Raw genomic sequence first — 26,203 nt, forward strand, 5'->3', positions numbered from 1 at the left:
TACAATAAGAGCCAAAGGCCAGTATCACGTTAATACATTTGAATATATGTTACTGTATAATATACCACATTAACAAATTAATGGAGGGAAAACATCTTAATAGATGCAGAAAAACTGATAAAATTCAACAACCATGAGTGATTTTTTAAAAAGTCCACAGCAAAGGTCCTGTTCAATGAGTGAGTTTTTTTAAAAAAATATTTAAGAGCAAGAAACATAAAGATTAGGAAGAAAGAAACAACACTGTTTATCTGAAGATTTATAATCAGTTACATTTTAGAAAACAGAAAAGGTCTATGGAAAAATAGTAGTTATTCTTAGTTCATTAAATTGATGAATATAACATGTAAAATTCAATTATAGTTCCCTTCAAGGATAATAGAAAATGAAGTTCTCAAAAAGAAATAATATATCCAAAGTAGCAAAAAATGTATCATATCTGAAAACAGATCCGAAAGATGTGTAGGAATTTCATCTAAAATTAAGAACGTAATTAGAAACATTAAAAGATAATAAATGGAGAGAAATACATGTGAAACGATAATATTGTGAAAATGTTAGTTATCCTCATGCTGATAAATACGTGTTATGTAATTCTAATCAAACTTCCTACTGGGTGCTGTATATATAACCAGCTAGCTCTGAAATTTATACAGAACACTCAAGAATAGTCAAGACACACCCAGGCATGAAGACTGATATAAAATTCTGGTAGCTAAAATGATGAAGCAATGCAGTAAGTATAAAGGAAGGGATTAATGAAATAAAATATCCAAAAAATGGACCCATGCATATATGAACACTTACTACGTGACAGAATTGGAACTTCATGTCAGCGAGAAAGAAGAATCCTTTGTGATTTGGGGGTTTAATATATGTATATTAAAAATCAAAATGAGCTAGGCGCAAGGGCTCACACCTGTAATTCCAACACTTTGGGAAGCCAAGCAGGGCGGATCACTTGAGCTCAGGAATTTGAGATTTGCCTGGCCAAAAAGGCAAAATCCTGTCTCTACCAAAAATACAAAAATTAGCCAGGCATAATAGCATGCACCTGTAGTCTCAGCTACTCAGGAGGCTGAGGCACAAGAATCGCTTGAACCTGGGAGATGGAGGTTGCAGTGAACTGAGATCACACCACTGTATTCCAGCCTGGGCAACAGAGCCAGACTCTGTCTCAATTAAAAAAAAAAAAGACTTCTGCCACATAACACAAAATAAAAGTAATTTCAGATGAATGAAGAAATAAAATATGAAAGGCAAAATATTAAAACCATTAAGAGAAAGTATAGCAAGTGATCTCAGGATATGGATTAACTTCTCTTAAAATTACAAAAAATGAAAACCATATAAAGAGTTACTAATAAATTCAGCTACATTAAAATGAGTACTTTTTCTTTCATCAAAAGACTTCACAAAACGGGAAAGAGAAGTAGATAAACAGTAGATATTTCCAGGAAATATAATTGGCAAATGATATTTATCCAGAATATATAAATAGTATCCAGAATATGTAAATAAATTTCAATAATAAATTAAAAAGTTGAATGATTTGGGCATTTCACAGAAGAGGAAATACAAATTACCAATAAGCTTCGCAAAAATGTGCTCAAACATTTTAGCAATCATGGAAATATACGTCAAAATCATTTTCAGCAAGTTGAAAATTTAAAAGTTATACAATGTAAGTGTTGGTTTGTATGAGGAGTGATGGGGACTCTTGCGTACTGCTAAGGGGAATGTACATTACCTTTGTACTTTATGAAATTTTATGACTTTAGAAAATAATTTGGCATCATCTGTTAAAATTTAATATCCACAGTCCCAAAACTCAGTGATTGTACTTCTATGCATATGCCCTAGAGAATTCTTGTGCACATATCAGTGGATAAGTACAAGATGAATCAAAGCAGCATTATGTGTAATTATGGCAAAACAGCCCAGAGGTCCATTGATTGTAAAAAGGAAAAATAAAAATTATGATATAGCCATATCATGAAATCCTATACTGCCATGAAAATGAATAAACCACAGCTATATTAACATGTATGAAATTTTTTTTAATTCCACAGCAAAGGTCCTGTTCAGTGATTGAGGTTTTTTTAAAAAATCCTTAAGAGCAAGAGACATAAGGATTGCAAAGAAAGAACACTGTTCGTTTGAAGATTTATAATCAGTTACATTTTAAAAAGCAGAAAAAGTCTATGGAAAAAATATTATTCATAGTTCATTAAATTGATGAAAGTGCAACATGCAAAAACAAATTGTGTTTTAAAAATGTTTAAAACACAATGTTGGGTAGGAGAGGAAAATCACTTAATAGGATACTCTGATTATTTTATATTATTTTAATTAAACATTTAATTATTAATTATTTATTTAAATAATAGTTAAATAATTTAAATATTTAATATTTATTTAATTAAACATTTTTTAAACACAGCGTTGGGTGGGAAAGGCAAATCACGGAAGAGCTCTATACTCTCATCATTTTATATGTATTTAATTTTACATAAAGTGACTATATGAATATGTCTGCCCCATTAATATGAGAGCTTTCCTGAATTAAGGAAAATGTGCAAAATATCTCCTCCCTAAGAGAAAAGGCCCTGGAAATCATGGTTTAAACTTTCTGGCCTGAAATTATGTCTACTGGGGTACCTTTTTAGACCATGAACAGATAAAAGTGTTTCCTCAGAGCACGTGCTATCTAGGGTGGAAGATTAGGGTGGGATCCTTCCCACTCAGCCTGCTGATTGGGCACTATGGCCCCTAGTCAAATCAGAAGTTACAGTCTGTCCTTCCTCCGCCACAATTGTAAGAGTCACTGTTACCACAGTAAGAGTAGCAACAATGTTATTCAATTGTTATTCATATGCACAGGTGTTCAATACCAAGCCTTGCTAAATAGGCTGCTATACTGTCAGCAGTGCCAGCTGCAGAAGCCAAATCTCCTAATAGAAAAGGCCTCCGACTTCATGCTTGTGAGAATCTTCCAAAGAAAAATCTCCTTGTGCTGTCTGGGACTCTGAGCCATTTCTGTCTGAAGGGCTGACTGGTGCAGAGAGCCAATGGGAGATTACTGTTCCCAACTGCAGCCTCTGTGCTGCGGCACTTCGACCTCTCGCCTCACTCTGCACAGATACTTGGCTCGGCCCCCAACCTGAATCTATAGCTTTATTCCCAGGAAGGCAGAAAAAAGCTACACTGAAAGTTCAACTCTACCATCACATGGAGGTGCCTGGCCCGGTGCAAAGCAGCCCTGGAGCATTTATCCACATGTTACAATGTGCATAACAGGGGCTTAAGCCCTGCAGGCAGAGCTGTTCTGCCAGGGTTTTGGCACTGGGAGATGAACCAAACACTTTTTTAACTGACCGATTTCTTTTTTTTTTTTTTTTTGTTTTTGTTTTTGAGACAGAGTCTCACTTTGTAGCCCAAGCTGAAGCGCAGTGGTGCAATCTCGGCTCACTGCAACCTCCATCTCCGAGACTCAAGCAGTTCTCCTGCCTCAGCCTTCCGAGTAGCTGGGATCACAGGCGCGTGCCACCAGGACTAGCAAATTTTTTGTTGTTGTATTTTAGTACAGATGAGGTTTCACCATGTTGCCCAGGCTGGTCTCGAACTCCTGAGCTCAGGAGATCCACCCACCTAGGCCTCCCAAAGTGCCAGATTACAGGCCACCATGCCCGGCTAACTGACCGATTCCAAGATGGGATCAGTAGCAGTTCCATGGTGACCAGCTTGCCCAATAAAGTTTTGGGGACAATGGCTTTATGTTTTCACCATCAAATACCTACTCAATGACAAGCAAAACCTTTGACAGGCGGTATCTTCTGAAAGAGATTCCTGCAACTATGCAAGGAAGTGGCCACTTAGGTCAATGAACGTTTGCAGAGTGAAAGTGAGTCTTCAAGGAGCAAACCCTAACAGAAAAGCAACACTGCCTGCCCCAAGTGTATGTTTATGGTCTAAAACCTCAATCCCTCTTTTGAGAAAAATTGTATAGGGAAAAATTCATTAACCCAGAGTGGTAACTTAGTCCTATCTTTCACCCAATTGTTTTGAAATGATGATAGAGCCTATCTGATTGGGAGAAAAAAAACACAGGGGTTAGGAGTAGGGAATGAAGCGGCTAATAGTAAAAATATACAGATCTAGACATATGTGAACCAGGGATCTGGACAGGACCTTTATGATCTGCCAGTCAAGAAACAAAGCTAACTCTAGGAATGTGCTGATAATTAAAAGGCAAGAGAGCACAAAAAAATATGGGAAATCATTCTGTGTGGCAAGACTGAAAAGAGGTTATGACTTCTTAATACGTCAGATAGAAAGCGAGAGCCAAATCATTCCAAGGCTGACATCACAAAAGGTAGATGGACCCTAGGGCTCTTGTTGTGGCCAGAGAGGGGGGAAAGGGAAGAGAGCAAACACAGACGAGCCTTTCAAAGAGGTGGACCAAGAAAGAAGGGAAAGACACCACATAATGGCAGGGGTGGAAGCAAAGTTTCCATTCAACGAGTCCTTTGATTTTTTTACACTGTGTTGTACAGCTATGTTAGTATCACCGTCTACTATTATCATTATTCTTTCATTAAGTTCGTGGGGTACCATGAAATGATATCTGTCCACCACTATGCAATGGACAGCCCTGTAGCCCTCCCTTCACAGAAGAAGAAAAACCCCGCTAATCACCAGCAGTTCTGTTAAAGATTGCACTAAAATTCAGGCAAGACTTTTTTCTTGAGAACTTCATTTTTAGAATACTGTATTTTCTAACCTGTAGAATTTTAAGGGACAGCCAATAAGCTCCTTTTCTCTGTAGCTGAAGAATTAGGAGTCTGAGACGGGGAATCTGAGGCTTCTTTAAGTCATTTTGGTGCTTGGTTTATTAAACTATTCGTTTTAAAGAAAGGTAACATTAACCTCTCACAGTAAATTGTGCCTGTCTGTCAAATGCTTTGGTGTGATGTCAGTCGGCTAGTGAATGACACAGAGCCACCACCCGCACTCCTGAGATTGAGTCAGCCCCAGTTACAAAGGTCGCTGGCAAGCAAACTGCCTGTCAAGTTTGCTAAAAAGAACAGCGAAAGTAGGAACAGCTAAGCTTGTACAATTTTGCGGTTTCTTTCTTTGGTATATTTTTAGGTTGCCAGGAATCGATTTCCTCTTCTATGCTTTATAAGTTTCTATTCATAAGCCTGGCAATTTATTAAACTTCATTTTATTCATATAAAATAGTCACTGCTCTGAAAAAGTGTGACTCAATAAAGCGCTCATCTTCCCATACACCTGGACTTCTAGCCAGAGAACAAGATGCAGTGTTCACAAGTACCAATCAATGAAGTGAAAAACATTTTGTGCAAAGCAAAACTTAGTCTTGAAAATCTGAATATTTCTTTTACAAGTCACTGATTGAAGGGATTTTTGCAATCAAAATGAATCCAGGCAAACCCACGATACTGGATTTTGATTAATTAAGCCAAAATCTGCACATCTGCCTAATGTCTAGCTCCTAAGTGAGACGGTTTTAATCAGTGGGGAAAATGTGGTTTGGGGAAGAAGCTGCAGGTGGAATTAGCTAACTAGCACATTTTATTTATTTTTCTCTTAGTGGGTTTTGACTCTTTAGTAAGGTCATTATAATCCTTGGTTTTCTGGTTTCTTGCCCACTATTTATCTCTCCCCCTAAAGATCTCCCACATGCCCTACATAACAATAATCAACTAAAATGCAATAGTCAACCTGGCTGGCTGAAGCTTTGCTTCACAGAACAGGGATGAAGCCAGAGACTACATTTTGTGCAGTATCCCTATTCTTAGCATCATAAAGAACCGTGGTGAACCAGCCAAGACAGTCATGTATACGAATAAAGGAAAATAAAGGGAGTGGCAGTGGAAGGGTAAGCAATGGCCTTCGGCTCTGTGATGGCGACATACATACCTGAAACAGCGTTTTGCATTCAACTCTTCCAGGAGCCCTAAAATCCAGTGTTATGACTTATTATATAAACAGCCGATGACTTGAACTTTTAGCCATGGTGGTATTAAGAGATTCGCAAATCCTCTCAGGTTAAAAAAAATAAGATATAAAATTGGGCAAAATTGTTTAAAATTGACCAAAGGTGACAACAAATTGAGATACATTTATTCTTTATTTTAATTAATTGTTAATTAATTTGCATTAGTTTTCTCTTTATATAGATCCTGGTTCTAGAAACAACTTGCCCGCAGCCGGCTGGCTGGCTGGACCAGTACACGCTGACAGAGCGGGACTCTTTCCAGGCCCATTGTGGGCTGTGCCTTGGCCACCTCCCTGCATCGTGCTCAGCTGTGATGCCAAAATAAGTCAGGGCTGCCTGGGCAGGGACAGGGGCTGTACACACAAGTGCTGGGGGTTCAGGACCAGTCGGTAATGACTTGAAGCAGAGCAGCCAGGCAGGGTAGGAGGCTCCGGCGTCAGCCTCTGGATCTGGTCCACCCACTGCTGGGCTGAGGGCACATCCTGGGCACAGAAGTTGTAAATGTAATGTGTTCTCATCCACAGTCTTAGGGGTGCCCATGGTGGGCGTGCCAGGTGCCACAGCCTCCACTTCCGCCAGGTCAGTGACACCCCTGCCCTCTGTGTCTACTCGGTTCTCATAGTAGCATAGCTTGTGCTTGGTTTTGTCCAGCAGGAACGAGTGGACCTTCCATGAAGGCCCTGTTCTTGTACAGAGTGCCTTCATAGGACCTGTTCTCACTCTCAGCTGTCTGGAACTGGCTGTACAGGGTACTGGTGCTGCAGGAGGCAGCCTAGTGGGAGCCAGATGCAGCGGAGCCACTAATCTGGCTGCTGTCCACGCTGAAGCTCAGGGTGGAGCCCACAGGCCCCTCCTGCAGGTGCACTCCCAGCAGGCAGTGGGAGTGGGGTACAGTGAACATTAGGAAGGAGCTGGGGTGCCACGTCCATCTGGCCGGCCTTCAACGCACTGTGCAGTCTTCACCCGGTGCCAGGTGTCCTTCCAGTGCTCAGCAGGTTGGCCCAGCTCTGTCTCCAGCCTCTGCACTCCTCCGGTAGGCGTGAGATGGCATCAGGTTGGGCTTGGGGGCAGCTGATATAGCGGGGCCGTACCACGCGGTGCCTGCTCTGGGGAGCGCCTCCATCAGACCGTTCTTCCTCCCAGGGCTCAGGGTCCCTGGGCCAGTTCCCAGTCATAGGGAGGGCCCTTGGCCAGCATCTCCTCAGTGTAGAAGTCCCACACCCTCAGGTTGGACGTGTTGCTGTAGGGCCGCAGGACCTGTGACCTCGGGTACATGAATGTAATTGTAGAACATGGGTGTCCTCTTGCTCATGTAGTCCACATACTCCCACACAGACCTGCACAGCAGCTGGCCCCTGTGTTTCCCCTTCTCCTCGTCCAGGAGCCCCAGTTCAACGTGCTTAGAGTTGAGCAGGAAGGTCGGGAGATGGCGTGACACCTGGTGGTACGCGAGGGACTTGGGGTAGAACTGGCTGAACTCAAGCTCTGTGGGGGAACTGCAGGTGAACGTGGCATATGCAATCCAGGAACTACAGGAAGACGAGTATGAAGCCACTGCTCCGCCCAGCCAGGGTGTGGGCTCCACGGTGGCTGAAGCTATGATGAAGGACAGCCACTCTTCCACCAGCAAGCAGAAGCCCTCTTGCATGCAATAGAAGAGATCTGAGAGCGCTGCCCCAAGGATAGCTAGCACCTGTGTGGTAATGTCCCAGCCATCCTCCAAGCCCACCAGCACGGAGGAGCCTGAATCCAGGAGCTCCACCACCAGCACCAACACCTGCAGCAGCTTGTGGATCTGGATCAGCCACTCCGAGTCCTCCAGTGAGCATAGGAAAGGAAGCTGGGCTGGGCTCAGCAGCGGGGCAGCCCAGAACACATGCCTTCAGCAGCTTCTTGAAGCTAGCCTTCACCTGCCGCCCTCAAACACCTCAATGGGCACCAGCTCCCACTGCTGCAGGGGGTCCAGCCACACACCCTTGAGCTGGGCTTTGTCCTTGAGGATGTAGAGGGCTGCTCCCTGTGGCTGCAGGAAGCCCGGTTCAGAGGTCCTGCATTGGCCTGGGTGGGGCCAGTGCGCCTCTGCTAGCTGGGAGCCCACATTGGCATCACGCCCACTTCTGCGCACCTTGTCCGGCCACTGCCTCACTTACCTGGGGGTGCGGTCCATCTGGAAGCCAAGGCCACCATGGGGTTGGACAGCATGGTGACCCTGGCTCTGGGGCTGGCAACGTGACTGCCCATGTGGGCTGAGGAGAAGCCGCTAAGCCTGTTGTGCCCTGACGCATCCGTGTAGCAGGCATGGAGCTGACCACAGCCTGCAGGTACTTCTGCTGCTCCAGGCTAAATTTTATGGAACTTCGGGTAAAGGCAACAGGAATCTGTGGCCCTCTTCTCGAAGATTACTTCCATCCTTCCTCCCTCTCAGTCAGTAAGAACGGTAATTGTACCGAACTGAAGTTCAAGATGGAATCCATAAACTTTGGTGCCAGAGGGGGCTGGCTCAATTGAGAAATAGGTCAAAGCGCTATAGCCTTGTTCACTAAAAGTGGCAAACTCACTAGGAAACAAAAAAAGAAAGAAGGCCTGTAGCTTTTTCCAGCCCAAGGTTACAATCACAGTTAGGACAAGTGGTAGACCAATGAGAAACTTAATAGGGAGATGAGGCGTTGATCACCACCGCAGAGATCTGTCCTGCAGACCCTGACTCAACAATAGATGAATGAATACACTCACACGCACTAACCTGAGTGGGCTACGGATGGGCGTCAGCTGATTTCAGAGGGCAATTGCAGCTAAATGACCATAACTTCCTGTGACTACTCATATTCAGGATAGATTTAATAACAGAGGTTCTAAGTCAACATGCTGTGGATAATTAACATGGTTAAAAGAGTGGTTTTATGAATGATAAAAGCTTTAGGTTCCTGGGCCCAGAGTAAACACCATTTACGGGTAATTCCCCTTTGACCTTCAAAACATTCCCTAATATTTCCCTAATATTTTGCCAGCCATCTCAACAGGGAGATCCTGGATGTGATACATCCACAGAAGGATTAGATAAGATCTCCACATATTTCTGGCCTGCAGAGAGCCTATGCATTTGTGCAGGTGAGACCCAAGAAAGCCAGGAGAAAAGTAAGGCCATGGCAGACCTGAGAATGGGAGAACTCTGAATGTACTCCCTGACCCACACGAAGGTCAGTCAGCAGAAAGTGGGAGCTTTATGGGCTCAAGGTGCTTGAGAAAAATCTGCTCAAATCTTGTCTGATCACTAAGCTACGCAGACAAAGGTACAACTTCAACAGCTACAGGTCATGGGGAAGACAGATTATACAGTTTAAATCTGTGGAAATTACTTCATCCACAGCAACAAAATCCTCAGAAAAATTAATCAAAATTCAGAGTTGCCATAATATAGAATCTAAAATTTCCATTTTTGAGCAAAACCACTACTAAGCATGCAAATAATTAGGAAAATGTGACCCATACTTAGGAAAAAAAGTAATCCATAGAAATTAAAGTAGACCTAAATGATGTATTTGGCAAACAAATAATTAAACACATGATGCCTATGATTCAATAAATCATCTTTACAGAGAAATGGAACCCAAATATTGGAAATGAAAAAGAACCGACTAGAAATTCCAGAGCTGAAAAGTATTTTCAATATGAAGATTTTGCTTGTTATATCAACAGAAAACTTGAGATGAAGGGAGAAAGAAGCAGTATACTGAAATATTGTTCAGTAGAAATATCTCAATCTGACAAATGCAGACAATTTTTTAAAAAATGAACATAACATCAGAGGCATGTGGGTCAATGTTAAGCCTACCAACATACATGAAATAAGGCTCCTAGAAGTAAAAAAAGAGAAAAGAAGGGAAAAATCATTTATGTGAAAAAAATAGTAGCTAAAATCCTCCAAAATTTGATGAAATGCCATCTACAAATATTAACAGCTTCACAAACCCTAAATAGGGTAAGCATATCAGAACTCATACCTGGACACATCATAATCAATGACTGAAATACAAATACAAAGAGAAAATCTTGAAAAAAGTAAGAGGAAAATGACTTATCCAGTATGGAAAAATATATGATTAATAGCTGACTTATCACTATAAACAAGGAACACCAGGAAGCAGTAAAATGACATATTCAAGTGCTGAATACTTTTAACTGTCAACTAAGAATTCTGTGTGTATCAAAACTATTCCCCCCAAAATAAATGCAAGATAAATAAACACATTTCCAAGTAAACAAAAACTGAGAAAATGCATTACTAGAAGATCTGACCTAGAAGCAGTAATAAAGGAAGCACTTTAGGCTTAATAAAATATCCCCCCATACTTTAGGCATAATAAAATATTTCCAGACAGAAACTAAAATTCACAGGGAGAAATGAAGAGCACTGAAAGTGGTAAAATGTAGGTAGATTGAAAGACCCCCTTTTACACTTAATTTCCTTTTGAAAATAGACATTTTAAACAATTATTGTAGAACTTTGTTGTTGAGTATGTGTTACATACACACACAGTTAGGTTTATGGATATGTGTGTATATTTATTTATGACAATAATTACTCAAAGAAGAGGAAAGAAATGGAACTATACTAAAATTGCTCTATTTTGCTCGAATTGTTAGCATTAATCTGAGTTAGAGCCATACACTAAAAACCATAAAATATTACTATGAGAAATTTAAAGATCTAAATGAAAAGAGATGTACCATGCTCATTGATTGAAAAACATTATTGTTAATATGACATTTATCCCCAGATGGATCTATAGCTTAAACTCAATCCATATAAAAATTCCAGGAGCATTTTTTATAGACATGGACAAACCGATCCAAAAAACAAGTATATGGCAATGCAAAATACTTAGAATAGCCTAAACAGTTTTGAATAAGAAATACAAATTTGGTAAGTGTACCTTTGAAATGGGATAGTTCCCTCGACCCCTTCATGAGACTTGTCAAGGACTTGGCTTGTTTTACTCAGCCCAAGGTCTCAACCCCTCATAGGACAGGGAGCATGCAGGTGAGTGGGTACAGAGGCTAGGATGGGTGCCTCTGGCCAACCAGCAGGAGCAGAACTCCATATGGTCCCATGGCAGTGTCCAGGCATTGCTCATCACTCCTGCCGCCCCAGAGGGCATGCGTTACAGTGTGCTTTTTTAGTTTTGCCATCTGTGGATGGCTTAAGTGTTAGACAGCTCAGTGGAGGGTCAGTGTGAACAGCCTCTTGCACCCACACCTGGGTCCTTGTCCACCATCCAGGAGGAATCAGGTTGCACAAATGAATTGAAGATGGGAAATGTAGAGGATTTTATTGCCTATGAAAGTGGCTGTAAGAGGAATGGGGAGCTGGAAAGGGAATGGAGTGGGAAGGTGGTATTTTTCCTGGAGTTCAGCCAGGGATGTCCCCAGCCAAACTCTTCTCTGAGGTCTCACTGTCAAGCAGTCCCTCTGAATTCAAGCTGCTTCTCATGGACATCAAGTTGCTTCTTCTCTTCTCTCCTTCTCTGCTGCACTTTTCTGCCCCTCTGCCAGTGGAGCCTAGGGATTTTATGGGTGCAGGATAGGGGACAGGGCAGGCCAGGGTGGTTTTGGAAAAGGCAACATTCAAGTGGGAAAACAGAAATGCACGTTCTCTCTTTGGGTCACAAGTCCAGACTTGAGGGTGGAGCCCTCACCAGGGGCCCTGCCCTTTTCTACCTAGTACCTCCTGTTAATATCACATTGACTAATTTCAATACTAACCATAAAGATACAGCAATCAAGAGTATAACAATATTGGAATAGAGACAGACAAATAAATCAAAGGAACAGAATATAGAGGCCAGAAATAAACTCTCACCTTTATGGTCAATTGAGTTTTGACAAAGGGGCCAAGACAATTCAGGGGAAAAGGAGGGTGATTTCAAAAAATGATGCTAAAACAATTGAATATTCATCAGCAAAAAGATGATAAGCCCTTGGCTTATATTAGACACAAAAACTACTCCACAATAGAGTATAGACCTAAATGTAAGAGCTAAAACTATAAAACTCCTAGAACAAAACATGAAAGAAAATCTTTCTGACCTGAATTTAGTCAAAAATTTATTTGATTGGATACCAAAAGTGTGTCTCATTAAAGAACATAATTGGAAATTCAACTTCATAAAAATTTTAAAATTCTGCTTTTCAAATGATAACTTTAGAAAAATAAAGAGAACCATAGACTGAAATAAAATATTTGAAAATAACATATCTAATAAAGGACTTGTATCCAGAAGATATGAATAACTCTTACAACTCAATTATATAACAAAAAGTTTTGGACAGACAATTCACCAAAAGAACACAGAAATTTCTCGCAAGCTCATGAAAAGATACTAAACATCTTTAGTAGTTAGGGAAATGTAAATTGAAAGCACACACCCGCTGTAAAGACTGTAATAAAAGAAACTAGAACTCATCCATTGCTAGTGATGAAGTAAAATGGACAGTCACTTTAGAAAACAGTTTGATGGGTTTTTTTAGGTTAAATATTAATAATATTTATGACCCAGTAATTCCATTCCCAGGTGTCTTCTCAAGAGAAATGAAATAATATGTCCACACAAAGTTTTATCCACAAATACGTCTAGCAGAATTATTCATAATAGCCAAACACTGAAAAAAAAATGCTATCAACTGGTGAATGCATAAACAAAGTATAGTATATTCATGCAGTTGCATACAATTCAGCAATACAAAGGAATAACTACTGATAAATACAACAATAAAATGAACCTTAAAAATATGGCAAGTAAAAGAAGCCATACACAAAGACTACCTATTGTATTATTCCAGTTACATGAAAATTCTAAAAGAGGCAAAACCACAGAAACAAAAAGCAGATCAGTGGCTGTCTGAAATGGGATGGGAGTGAGAACTGACTGCAAACAGGCATGAGGGATTTTGGAATGATGTAGTATTCTCAAATTGGATTATGACATTGGTTGCACCACTGAAGAAATTTGCTCAAAAGCATTGAACCATATGCTTAAAACATGTGGATATTATGACATTAAATTATGCATCCATAAGGCTGTTTTAAAAACCAATAGATATTTATCAAAGAAAATAAAATTAAAAAGTATGGAAAAACACATTTCTTTACCATCTCACTATCCATATAATCAGTTGCCACTTTGGTTTAAGTCTTTCCATGTAATATATGATGTACCAGAATATGTCAAATCAATCCTCTATGATTGGAGTTTTAGGTTGTTTCTAGTCTTTTATCAGTAAATAATTCTAAAATAAACATCCTTATACATATTTTTTTTGTTTGGGTATCTGATTAATACCTCAGGATAAATTCTCAAGATTGGGCTAAGTTATTTAATGAAAACGTTTATTAGTTTTTGATTGCTGCAAAACAAATTACCACAGACTCAGCAGCTTCAAACAGCATATGTTTGTGACCTCACAGTTTCTGTGAGTCAGGGATCTAGGCAGGGCTTGGCTGGGTTTCCCACTCCAGGTCTCATAAGGCTGCATTCAAGGTGTCAGCCAAGACTGCAACCTCATCTGGACACAGCTCCCTGTGGCTGGCAGAATGCAGGTCCCTGTGGTTGTAGAACGGAGCTCCTAGAACTCAGTCACCATTCTCTGCCATGTAGCCATCTCCATGATAGGACAGTGTGTGTCTCCAAGGCCAATAGGACAGCATCTGTTCCTGCTTCCTGTCAATTGCCTCTAGACTTTTTTAAAGAGCTCATTTGGTCAGACTAGGCCCACTGAGGATGATCCTTCTTTTGGTTAAATCTAAGTCAACTGATCAGGCACCTTCATTACATTTGCAAACTCTCTTAGCCTTTGCCTTATTCTGTAACAAACACCGCTATCCCATCATCTTCACAGTGTCTCCCTCAGTCAAGGGGACTGGATTGTACAGGTGTGTATACTAGGTTGGGGGTTGGTGAGGGTAGGGACTGGGGGTCATCTTAGAAATCGGCCTCGCACAAAGAATTTGCACATTTGTGAAGATTATGATTTAAATTGCCAAATTTTCAGAAGAACATTTATATCCCACCAGTAAAGTGCTAATTTCCCCAACACTGAGTATTATCATTATGCTTAATCTTTGCCAAAGACAGGTAAATGTTGTTGGCTTGGACCACTGGGTAGAAATTATGACAGTGAGAGAAAAAGTATTGAATTTTTTTATTAATAGTAAGATTATTAGGGCCTTTGGCAAGTTTTGCTTTTCTTTTGCAAATTACCAGTCCATTTATGTGGTTGTTTTCCTCTAAGGGTAATTCTCTGTTACCTGTTGTTTAATAATCTCATGTTGGATATTCAGAATATTAACTATTTATTGTTCCTATAGTATTTTCTGTCAGTGTCTTAAAAATTGGGTGACAGAGCCTTATGCCATGTAAAAGTTTTTAACTCGCATCATCAGATCTGTTAACATTTATGGTTTCTTTTTTATGTTTTAACATATTGTTTGCGCTTTTATTTCTACAAAGACAGATGCAAAGAAATCAAATGGGATTTCCAGTTTCCATCACAAAAGATAAGAACTATCGAAGGGGAAATCGTGTACAAAGATGTTTCTATAATGCATTGCCCATCCATCTTCCGATTGCTATGTAAACCAATTCTTAACCTAAGCTATCCAGCCAGAGAGACGGATGTATCATTTCTCTAAATGACTTGGTTGTGGGAAATATACCATATCATTCTGTTAGCGTTTCAGGACCCAAGGTGTCAGCTTCAATTATTTTTTTCATTTCTTGTCTTGGACTATCAGATTATAGCTTTGAGTATTTGAAAACAAACAGAAGTATGAAACCAGCTTTTTCTAAAGTACTTAGTTTTGATCTTGAGTTTTACCCTCATCTCTGAGCACTATTCTCATATTATATCTAATATTTTTATCTTAATATGGGACCTATATATAATATGTCTTATTTTTAAAAAATACATTGAATAATCAAGGAAGTATGCCTTTCAGGCAAGATTACTTCTCCCTGCTGTGTTAAAAATAATGATGAAATATTTCCTTGACAGAAACAAAATCACCTTTATCTATTAAAAATTTGGCTCAAATCTCTCCTTTATTTATAGATGAATGAATCGTAATATAAGGATATAAGTTTCTTAAACCTTCCCTGAAGTCTCAGGCACACAGTGTCCTCATCTATAACATGAAAAAGTGAAACAAGCTCATCTTAAGGTCTCAGTGAAATCTAACACTCTGATGCGTCTTGATGTTCGACTGGAGGTTTTCTGCTTATGTTTTTTCTTTGCCCTTTTCAAGTTCCCAGTCTGAAATTTTACCTTCAAGGTTTTTCGTCTTTTCATTTGGAGATTGACTGTGCATTCTTGTAGAACATTCCACTGTCACTTCCAAGTCAAATATTCAAAACCAAACTCTTGCCATCCCTCTCAAACGTCTGTTTCCGTATTTATTGGATTGGTACCACAGTCCTTGGTGTGCAGGCATGAAACAAGGAATAATTTTTCATCATCTTTCCCTTGCCCCATAGCTAATCAGTATCTAAGACCAGAATATTTGTCAACTGCAACATCTGCCTCCCTAGCCTTTTTCCAATTCCTCCAAATATATCAGTTTTGAGCTGCGGTATGTCCCTCCAGAACTCAATGTTGAAAATTTTGAGTCTTTCAACTTTCCTGATATAATGACTCCAAAACGCTGTAGCCAGGTTGACATTCCTGTGATTCCCTATTTTTTGCTACATTAAGAACAAAGGCAATGAATCCCTCTACAATATGTCTCAGTCTGGATTTTCCCACTTCTTCTTGTCTTCCCTGTGCTTATACCCAGTGTCTTAGCCTCCCAAGATCCTTGCTATGAATATTTCCTGATCACACACTATATTTTGTCATTTCCCGCCTTTTAGGGTTAATTTTGAATTTCAATTTTCAGTATTTAAAGTTTCTGCATACGTTGGGATATTGACTTTAGCTAAAATAAACGAAAAATAACAAGTAATCACTTTAAATCTGTGTTCTACTTCCAAGAAACTCAATATTTTGATTGGTTAAAATATATATATCAAAATATAAATTAAATATATTTAATATATTCCATGTTAGTGTAATATAGCAGAACTTTAAAAGAATTAAAAGTCTATGTAGAAGGCAATGAGGATTGAGTGTGTTAGAGCTATACGGAATCCTGGGAGGCTCTATTCCAATCTCCCACTGCTAAGGAACAGGGAAGCCAGTAGGCTGACTATGAGCTAATTAGGAACAAATCTTGTATAAAGATTTGAATGGTTTTTTTATTGCTCAGGAAACTACTGAGTTCTGCCCTTTAACAGGACCTGGTCAATCATTCACTCAACAAATAGGGTTTTAGTGCCTGCAATGTATCGTGTACTGGGTCGTAAGAGTTGAATATTTAAAATGGCCCTGCTTTCTAGGAACGCAGTCTGGGAGAGAAGGAATTACACATGGACAAATAAGTGTGATAAAAGGTGATAGAGGCTGGGTGCAGTGGCTCATGCCTGCAATCCCAGCACTTTGGGAGGCTGAGGCAAGTAGATCACAAGGTCGAGAGATGGAGACCCATAGCTAATCAGTATCTAAGCCCAAAATATTTGTCAACTGCGATTGTCATCCTGGCTAACACAGTGAAACCCTGTCCCTACTAAAAATACAAAAAATTAGCCAGGTGTGGTGGCACATGCTTATAGTCCCAGCTACTCAGGAGGCTAAGGCAGGAGAATCACTTGAACCCAGAAGGCAGAGGTCGCAGTGCCAAGATGGCACCACTACACTCCAGTCTGGGCGACAGAGTGAGACTCTGTCTCAAAAAAAAAAAAAAAAAAAAAAGGGGGGGATAGATGTTGTGATAGAAATGGTGCATTGAAAACACAAAGGAAGAGGTAGTCAGCTGTATCTGACATAACAGGGGGAAAGTAAAAGTTTTCATAGCTAAAGTTGAACTTAATATAAAAAGATAAGTAATGTTCACCAGGGTAGACTAGCAAGGAACCATTATGACCAAAAGCACAGACGCATGCATAGTATTGGGAGAAAATGCAAACAATTTAGAATTCTAGAAGTTAAGGTACAAGACAAGGTGATATGGTTTGCTGTGTCCCCACCCAAATCTCATCTTGAATTGTAGCTCCCGTAATTCCCTCATGTTGTGGGAGGGATCCAGTGGGAGAAAACTGAATCATGGGAGCGATTTCTCCCATACTGTTCTGGTGGTAGTGAATAAGTCTTATGAGATCTGATGGTTTTGTAAGTGGAAACCCCTTTCACCTGGGTCTCATTCTCTTCTCTTGTCTGCCGCCACATGAGACATGCCACCATGATTGTGAGGCCTCCCCAGCCATGTGGAACTGTGAGTCCATTAAACGTATTTCTTTTTATATTGCCAAGTCTCGGGTATGTCTTTATCAGCAGCATAAAAACAGACTAATACACAAGACATATCAAAATCAAATTTGGAAAGCAAGGCAAGCCCCCAATTGTGAAGGGACTTATATGTCTTATAAAGAAGTCTGGAGCAATAACTATCATTATCATTATTAGTGAGTATGTATCAGCTTCTCATTATAATTGATGGATCCTACCTACTTACCACATTCTATGATCACTATAATAAGTAATTTATGTTGACAGAAAAGGAAACTGAGGATCAATGATTAACTCACCTAAAGCAACATGGCTACTCAATATTGCTGCCAAGATTCGAACTCTAGCTTTGATTCCAAAGCTAGACATGAGTCACACTGTAATCCTCACCTTTAGTCTGTAGACAATGTGACACCATCGGGATATTTTAAATAAAGAAGAAATGTGGCTGGGTGTGGTGGCTCACACCTGTAATTCCAACACTTTGGGAGGCCGAGGTGGGTGGATCATGAGGTCAGGAATTCAAGACCAGTCTGACCAGTATGGTGAAACCTTGTGTCTACTAAAAATACAAAAATTAGCCAGATATAGTGGCACGCACCTGTAGTCCCAGCCACTCAGGAGGCTGAGGCAGAGGAATCGCTCAAACACGGGAGGTGGAGGTTGCAGTGAACCAAGATTGTGCCACTGCAGTCCATCCTAGGCAACAGACCAAGATTCCATCTCAAAAAAATAAAATAAAAAAGGAGAAATGTGAATAGATTATTGTCCTGGAAGGGTCTGGCAACAGTATAGAGCTGCACCATCCAATACAGTAGCCACTAGCCACACTGAAAATTAAATAACTAGTTAATAATTGAGAATTCAGTTCCTCGAGGGCAGCAGCCACATTTAAAGTGCTCAATACGCACATGTGGCTAGTGGCAGCTGTGTCGGACAGCGCATGGTCAACATTTCCATCCTCACTGAGAGTCCTGTGGGGCAGTACCAGTAGACAAGAAACGCTGGAGTTTGTGAGGTGGGGCAAGGGGAGGAAAGAGACAATTACCTGGGACAAGTAGGAAAGGATTAGAGACAAAAGCCCTAAGAGTAGCGAGTTAGGCCAGTGTTTCTCCAAGTGTGACTGCCCACCCTTTTCCCTTCAACCAGCAGCATCAGCACAGCTGACAACTTGGTAGAAACACACATCCACACAGAATCTGAATCTCAGAGATGGAGCATCATCATCTGTGTCGTACCAAGCCCTCCCGGGGATTCTCATGTTCACTAACACGCGAAAGCCATGGATTTAGAGGAAGGAACAGAGCTGTAAAGTATGGTACAGAAATATAGGCAATTTGGAGGCCAGATGCAACTGTAGGTGATATGGTTTGAATGTTTGTCCTCTCCAAATCTCGTGTTGAAATGTGATGCCCAGTGTTGGAGGTGGGGCCTGGTGATTGGATCATGGGGGCTGATCCCTCATGAATGGTTTAGCACCATCCCCCTGGTGATGAGTAAGTTCTCACTCAGTGAGTTCTGGGACCTTCCCCACCCCCTCTTTCTCCCGCTCTTGCAATGGATGTGCCTGCTCTCCCTTTGCTTTCTGCCATGACTGGAAGCTTCCTGAGGCCTTTCCAGAAGCAGATGCTGCACCACACTTCCTGTACAGCCTGCAGAACTGTGAGGCAATTAAACCTTTTTTCTTTATAAGTTACCCAACTTGGCCAGGCGCGGTGGCTTACACCTGTAATCCCAGCACTTTGGAAGACCTAGGTCGGGAGTTTGAGACCAGCCTGACCAACATGGTGAAACCCTGTCTCCACTAAAAATACAAAATTAGCCAGATGTGGTGGCACATGCCTGTAAACCCATCTACTCAGGAGGCTGAGGCAAAAGAATCGCTTGAACTTGGGAGGCAGAGGTTGCAGTGAGCAGAGATCGCACCATTTCACTCCAGCTTGGGCAACAAGAGCAAAACTCCATCTCAAAAAAAAAATTACCCAACTTTAGGTATTTCTTTATAGCAACATGAGAACAGACAGACACAGTGGGGCAGACAGGACAAAAATAAATCCAGGGTGACTCCTGGTAGGTTGCTGAACAAAAGAGAAGGAACACATTCAGAGGGAAAAGATAGTGAATTTCAGTTTGAATCCCTAAGGGATATTCAAGTATCATGATCCTGTTCAGTGTCAGTCTAGAAGTCAGGAGAAAGTTCTGGGGAAAAGATACAGTTTTAGGGTCGCTGGGATTAGATGGTAGATTAGCTAGGAATGGAGGGGATAGGTAGCTCCTAATTTTTTTTCCTGCATAAATGACATCATCTGTGTGTCTATAAGGCCTTAGGGGCATATCTGCACTTAGATACAATTCTCCACATGCTAGTTCCTTTTCTCTCTGATTCAAGGAGTCATTTCAAAATGCAAATTCAGTCAGATAGATGTGAATATGTTCTATTTTTAAAAATAAATGTTGGACAAGCCTTGTTATGCTATTATTAGTAGGTATACCTTGTCAAACAAGATACCCAGAATCCTAAGGTGTGAAGAGGGAAACCAGACCAGGTCTACAGTTCAGTGAGTGTTGGAGCGTGGCTGCAGCAGAGGAACCAGCCACAAGGGGGAGAAACGTGGTCAGAGGGGGATGGGGCCCTGTAACCGCAGGGAGGAGCACCTCAGAGAGAAGGTGATGCGCACTGTCGTATTCCAGAGAGACCTGTAAGATGAAACCTCAGACTTGGCTATCCTGAGGTCACCACTGAGCTTCATTCAAAGTCATTTCTGGAGAGTGTCTGGGGACAATTTGACTGATCACCTTAAGAAGATTGGTGTATTTTGAAGAACAAATGGGAGATAAGGAAATGGAGGCACCAAAGGTAGATTTACGCTTTGCGCAATTACTCGGTTACAGAAGAGTTGCCTTATGTTCTTGGCATCCTACAGAGATTTTAGTGAAACACGTCTTCTAATTGTTATACTTTCTCTGCCCAGGTCCTCAGCATGACTATGGCATAAAGGGGCTAGCATACTAAGAATACAATTATTCTACCCACTAATATTGATCCACTGGTCCTGGACAATGAGTTCCCCTCAGTCCTCCACTCACCCAACTAAATTGATTCCCTTCTAGAATCCTCTCTCCTTCAATCTTCCTTGGCCTGCCCTACATACCTGAGTGACCTCTCTGAATCCTCAGAGTAAATATAGCTTCATCTTTAAAGCTGAGACCTTCTCTGCAAAAACACCATCTGTATAGTTCCTTACAATTGACCTGGCCTAAATTACCCCTCACGCCCATCCTGTGAAGGAAGTAGGAAAGTGTTACTATTCTTGTTAGTGGGCAAACACTGAGGTTCTGTCATTGCCAATATCTTCACCCCTCCTAAGTCACAAAGCAACAACCCTATCTTATTTATTTGACTAACGTATTCATTCCACATTTTTCCATGAAGGATTTCAAGTAGAGGGCATCTGCAGAGTAATAAGAGTGGAATGTCAAGATTAGTTGATAAAATAACAAAGATATTCAACTGCTATATCTCCACATAATTGGCATAGTTGAGCTTTAAATTTGTTCTAAGGTTTTTGGCAGCCAAACAGAAAGGCAGACACTGTCAATTATGCAGTTCCTGTTTTCAAGAAGGAATAAATGTGCCAGCTTCTCGGAGGAACCAAAGTACATTCTTTCCCTAATTCTAAAAGAAATGGTCCCTTTGCATAGGGACCATTTCTATAAACAAGTATAGTGAAACACATCTTATTTTGGTTGTAATGGTTTACTTTGGTAAAATTTCACTTAAACCCTAAGTTACAACAGATTCCCTTCCTTCCTTCCTTCCTTCCTTCCTTCCTTCCTTCCTTCCTTCCTTCCTTTCTTCCTTCCTTCCTCCTTTTCTTTTTCTTTCTTCCTCTCCCTTCCCCCCCCACCTTACTTCCTCCTTCTTTTCCTCCCTCCCTCTCTCTGTCTTTCGTTCTTTCTTTCAACAAGGTCTTGTTCTGTCATCCAGACTGGAGTGCAGAGGCATGATCATAGCTCATTGCAAGCTCCATCACCTGGGCCCCAGTGATCTCCTGCCGCAGCCTCCCCAGTAGCTAGGACTACAGGAGCACATCACCACACCCAGCTAATTTTATTTAATTTTATTTTTATAGAGACAGGGTCTAACTGTTACCCAGGCTGGTCTGGGTTCAAGGGATCCTGCCACCTTTGTCTCCCAAAGCACAGGGATTACAGGCATCAGCTACCATGCCTGGCCTAAAACAGGCTTTTCAACACAAACACACCTACTAACTTACTGATCACTGATGGACAGTTGCCACAAAGATATAAAACTCAACATCTTAGGCTGGATTCAATTTTTATAGTTGTGGCTAAATTCTGTTCACCAATCATTACATATTCCTGGAGTATGCTCTCTCTATAGAGAGTTAAAAATCAGATAGCCTTTCTAACTGTCTACACATTTGTATACACACTGTGCACATACATACATATATGTACAAAGTGTACCATCTTAAAAAAAAGTATAAAGATTTTTCTAGAAAAATCTGTTCCTGAGTTTTTAGGAAATGCTCATTGACTTAAGTGAAATGTCATCTATTATTTTAAGATGCTCCTGGAATAAATATTCAGGTGATTAGAATATAGGCAAAAATGGGGGAGGGGAGCATTTAAGTTATAATTAGAGCAGATGCTGAGCAGCCCTCTTCCCTGACTCTCAGGCACTGATGATCACTAACATTTTTAATTAATCACAAATCCCTATGGATGCTAATGAGGCACTGCCAAAATGGTCTTTTCCCTCACACAACGTGCTGGAGGAGCCGCACACCCAATGCTGTATCCCCGTGTCTCATTAGGTAATCTATACCTGGACACCCAGGCACCACATTATCAGAGCATTCTTCTAAAACTGAATATGTGTACACAGAAAATCTGTCTGTCAAAATGCATTTAATGAACACCTGCTTGCCTCAGAGTCCTGAGCAAGGAACTGTTCCAGAATATTAGAGAAACAAAGTCATTCTCTCTCTCTTCAAGGATTTTAAATCCCATTGGAGAAACAAAATTTACCGCATGTTATACAACTAAAAACAATAACCTAAGAACCCATAAATATATGCAAAATAACACAATACATAATCAATGATACTAAACAGTACATGGGTACCAAGGCAATAGGTAAGGGAAATGACTGCTGATAAAATGGAGAGGAAAGTGGTGACCTCTGCCCCCACCAGCTGATACAAAAGTAATGTGAAATGCCACCCACATGCAGAGAGCAGAGTTAGGTGGCATAATAGCCACACTATATGTGATGGCCCAGGGTTGTGGGCAGGTGAGCCAAATGAGACAACATACAGGGGAATTCCATGCCTGAAAATACAGATTGTCTTGTTTCAGAACAGTGATTCATAAATGGTTTTGTTTATTTTGTTGTTGTTGTTGTTGTTGTTGTTGTTAGGTTATTTGGGATGGGGGGGGAGGCCTTGCTCTGTCATCCAGGCTGGAGTGTGACGGTGTGAACAGATCTCACTGCAGCCTCAACCTCCTGAGCTCAAGCAATCCTCCTGCCTCAGCCTCCTGAGTAGCTGGGACTACAGGTGTGCACCACCGTGCTTGCTAATTTTTTAATTTTTTGCAGACACAGGGTTTTGCCAGTGCTTAGGCTGTCTTCAACTCCTTGGCTCAAGTGATCCACCCACCTCAGCCTCCCAAAGTGCTGGGATTACAGGTGTGAGCCACCACACCTGGCTACCTCATAAATGTTAATGAGCTCTTACTTCACTTAGAGTACTTGAAAAACATGCTGATTTGGGGATCGCTCATAGATAGTTTATTTCTGTGGATAGTAGGTAGAGCCTCAGAAACTACATTTTCACAGTTCTCCAAGGATAGAATTAGTCTAAGGACCCCAACATAAGGCCCACTACCTTGGGCACTAACCCAAGACCCACCCAATTGAGACATGAAGGAAAAGCCAATATCAGAGTTCACAGGGCTCTCGACTACAATTAGGAAGCAGTACCTGGGAAGGGATAGGAATTCTAGAATGATGCCCCCAAAGGTCGAAATGCCACTCAGGCAAAAAATGGATATGGTTTTAATTGGTGAAATTGCATGTTAGAAATCATAAACACATGTACAAACTTGCATATAAAAGTATTATCCTATAATTCATTTACTACCCAGTAGATTTTACTGGATGATTATATGTTGGATTTTGTAAAAAATAATTGAACTAAACTCTTTGAACTTAGAAAGGAGTACAATATGTACTCAAAGGGTTGTACTAAAATGAAATTGTTTGCATGAAATTTACTACCTGATAATTTTCATTGAATGTATTTTGGACTTCCGAAAAACCAATTTTTATTTTTCATTATTCAGCAGGCCTCAATTAGATGTATTTGTTCTCTTAGATTAAAGACTATAATAATATTCTGAGAAACCTTATGCCATGCTATTATCAATTATATTTTAAAAAGCTTTTCAGATATGAGATCTTCTTACCGCTGGCATTTTGCAAATGAATCATTATTAGCCCTGTTCATAATAAACTGAGAAAACACAAGAAAAATACTCAAATTCTCAGAGCAAATGAATATGAGTGAAAATTGACTGTAGACTCAGGTGGTGATAGACATTCTTCCTACATTCTCAGGGCTTAATACTCTGTATTGTTTGGAGACAAATTGTGTGTATAGTTAGGAACCCGGACTCTGGACACTAATCTGATCACTTTTTTCAGACCACATCTTTCACCCAGCATCATCACTCCTCATTATATTTCTATAATTTCAACTACAAAGTTTTTCTAAACTAAGAAAATTCAGTATGAGCTTCCTTGTAGTATAGCCTTAAGGTAACTTAGCAACTGTTATTTAGGAAATGAAAATAAAATTTGGTCATCAAAGGATGTTAAAAATAAGCAAAAAATGCAAAGCCAAAAAAGTTACATGGTAATATTAAGACAGTGGTATGACACATTAAAATTGGCTAGAAATAGGGTTTTTGTTGCAAACAGCAATGGGAAGTGAGGCTGGGAAATTGAATTGAGTTATAAAGGACTTAACAGCAAATCTGATTCCCTCATTCGTGGGTGATCATGGATGCCATCTAGAAACACTTGAAAACTAAACAACACACTTCCAAATAATACATAGGTAAAAAATGAGGTCTCAAGGGAAACTTTTTAAACACACTGTACTGAATAAAAATGAAAATACAACATATAAAAATGTATGGGACACCGCAATAGCAGTGCTGACAGGGAAGTACTAAATGCATCCAGTAGAAAAGCGAAAAAGCCTCTCCCTTAAAAAAAAAAAAAGTAGAAAGGAAGAGCAAAATTAATGCAAAACTGGAGGGAGGAAAATAATAAAAGTAAGAGAAGACAGCAATATAAGTGAAAACAGAAAAACAATAGAGGAAATCAATGAAATGAAAAGCTGATTCTTTGAAAAGATCAATAAAATTGACAAACCTCTCACAAGACTGACAAAGAAAAAAGGAGAGAAGACAAAATATCCATAACAGAAACAAAACAAGAAACATCACTACAGACCACACAATATCCAGAGTGAAGCAAGAAAATAACAGGAATAACACTACTCTCATAAAACAGGTGAAATGAACCGATTCCTTAAAACACATAAGCTACCCCAACTCACCCAATATGAAATAGATGATTTGAATAGCTCCATGTCTATTAAGAATATTGAATTAATAATTTTTAAACTCCCTAAAAGAACTCTCCAGTCCCAGAAAGCTTCACTTGAAAATTCTACCAAGTGTTTAAAGAATTAATAGTAATCTATACAATCATCCAGAGCATAAAAAAGGAAAAACATTTTCCAATTATTTTTATGAACCTAATCTTACCCTGACTCTATATGTAAAACAATGCAAAAAGAAAAGATTAATATCTCTCATGAACATAGATGCAAAAACCATTGGCAAAATATCTGCAAAGTAGAATTTCACAACATTTAAAAGGGAATTATACACCAAAACCAAGCAGGGTTTGTACTAGGGAGATAGCCTGATTCAATATTTGAAAATCAATCAATGTAATCCACCTGATTAACATGCTAAAGAAGAAAAATCACATGATGTGATGTTTAATTTTGTGTGTCAGCTTGACTGGACCACAGGGTGCCTACGTATTTGGTTAAATATTGTTTTGGGTGTGTCTGTGAGGGTGTTTCTGGATGAGATTGACATTTGAATCATTAGATTGAGTAAAGCAGGCTGTCCTCCCCAGGGTGGGTAGACCTCCTTCAACCCATTGAAGACCTGAATAGAAAAAAATGTTAAGCAAGAAAGAATTCTTTCTCTTTGCCTGTCTTTGATCCTCCCCTGCCTTCAGACCTGGACTGGAACTTACATCACTGGCACTTCTATTTCTCAGGCTTTCAGTCCCAGACTGGAAATATACCATCAACTCTCCTGAATCTGACTTCTCAGCCTCTATGAATATATGAGCTGATTCCTTATCATTTCTGTTTCTCTGGAGAATCCTCTCTAATACATACAATCATACCAACTGAGGCAGAAAAAGCATTTGACAAAATTCAACATCCATTTATGATAAAAATTCTCAGAAACCTAGGAAGACAGGAGAACATCCTCAACTTGATAAATCTACAAAAACCTACAGTTAACAATATACTTAATGATGAAAGGCTACATGCTTTTTCCCTAAGGTCAGAAGCAAAGCAAGGTGTCCTCTGTAGTCACTGTTATTTGACATACTACTGGAAGTTCTAGACAGTGCAATAAGGCAAGAAAAGGAAATAAAAAGCATTACTTTGAAAC

At 40.2% G+C, this 26,203-nt stretch overlaps 1 protein-coding gene and 1 pseudogene across 1 annotated transcript in view; one reads left to right on the forward strand and one right to left on the reverse strand.

Moving 5' to 3' along the window:
• Positions 1–26,203, forward strand: part of XKR4 (XK related 4) — a 430,784-nt gene that overhangs the window by 353,015 nt on the left and 51,566 nt on the right. The gene's annotated exons all lie outside the window — the stretch shown is intronic.
• LOC116563473 lies at positions 5,107–8,329 on the reverse strand (annotated as a pseudogene).

Source organism: Sapajus apella, unplaced genomic scaffold, assembly GCF_009761245.1.
Source record: "Sapajus apella isolate SASKATOON/1434 unplaced genomic scaffold, GSC_monkey_1.0 scaffold35, whole genome shotgun sequence".
Taxonomy (NCBI): Eukaryota; Metazoa; Chordata; class Mammalia; order Primates; family Cebidae; genus Sapajus; species Sapajus apella.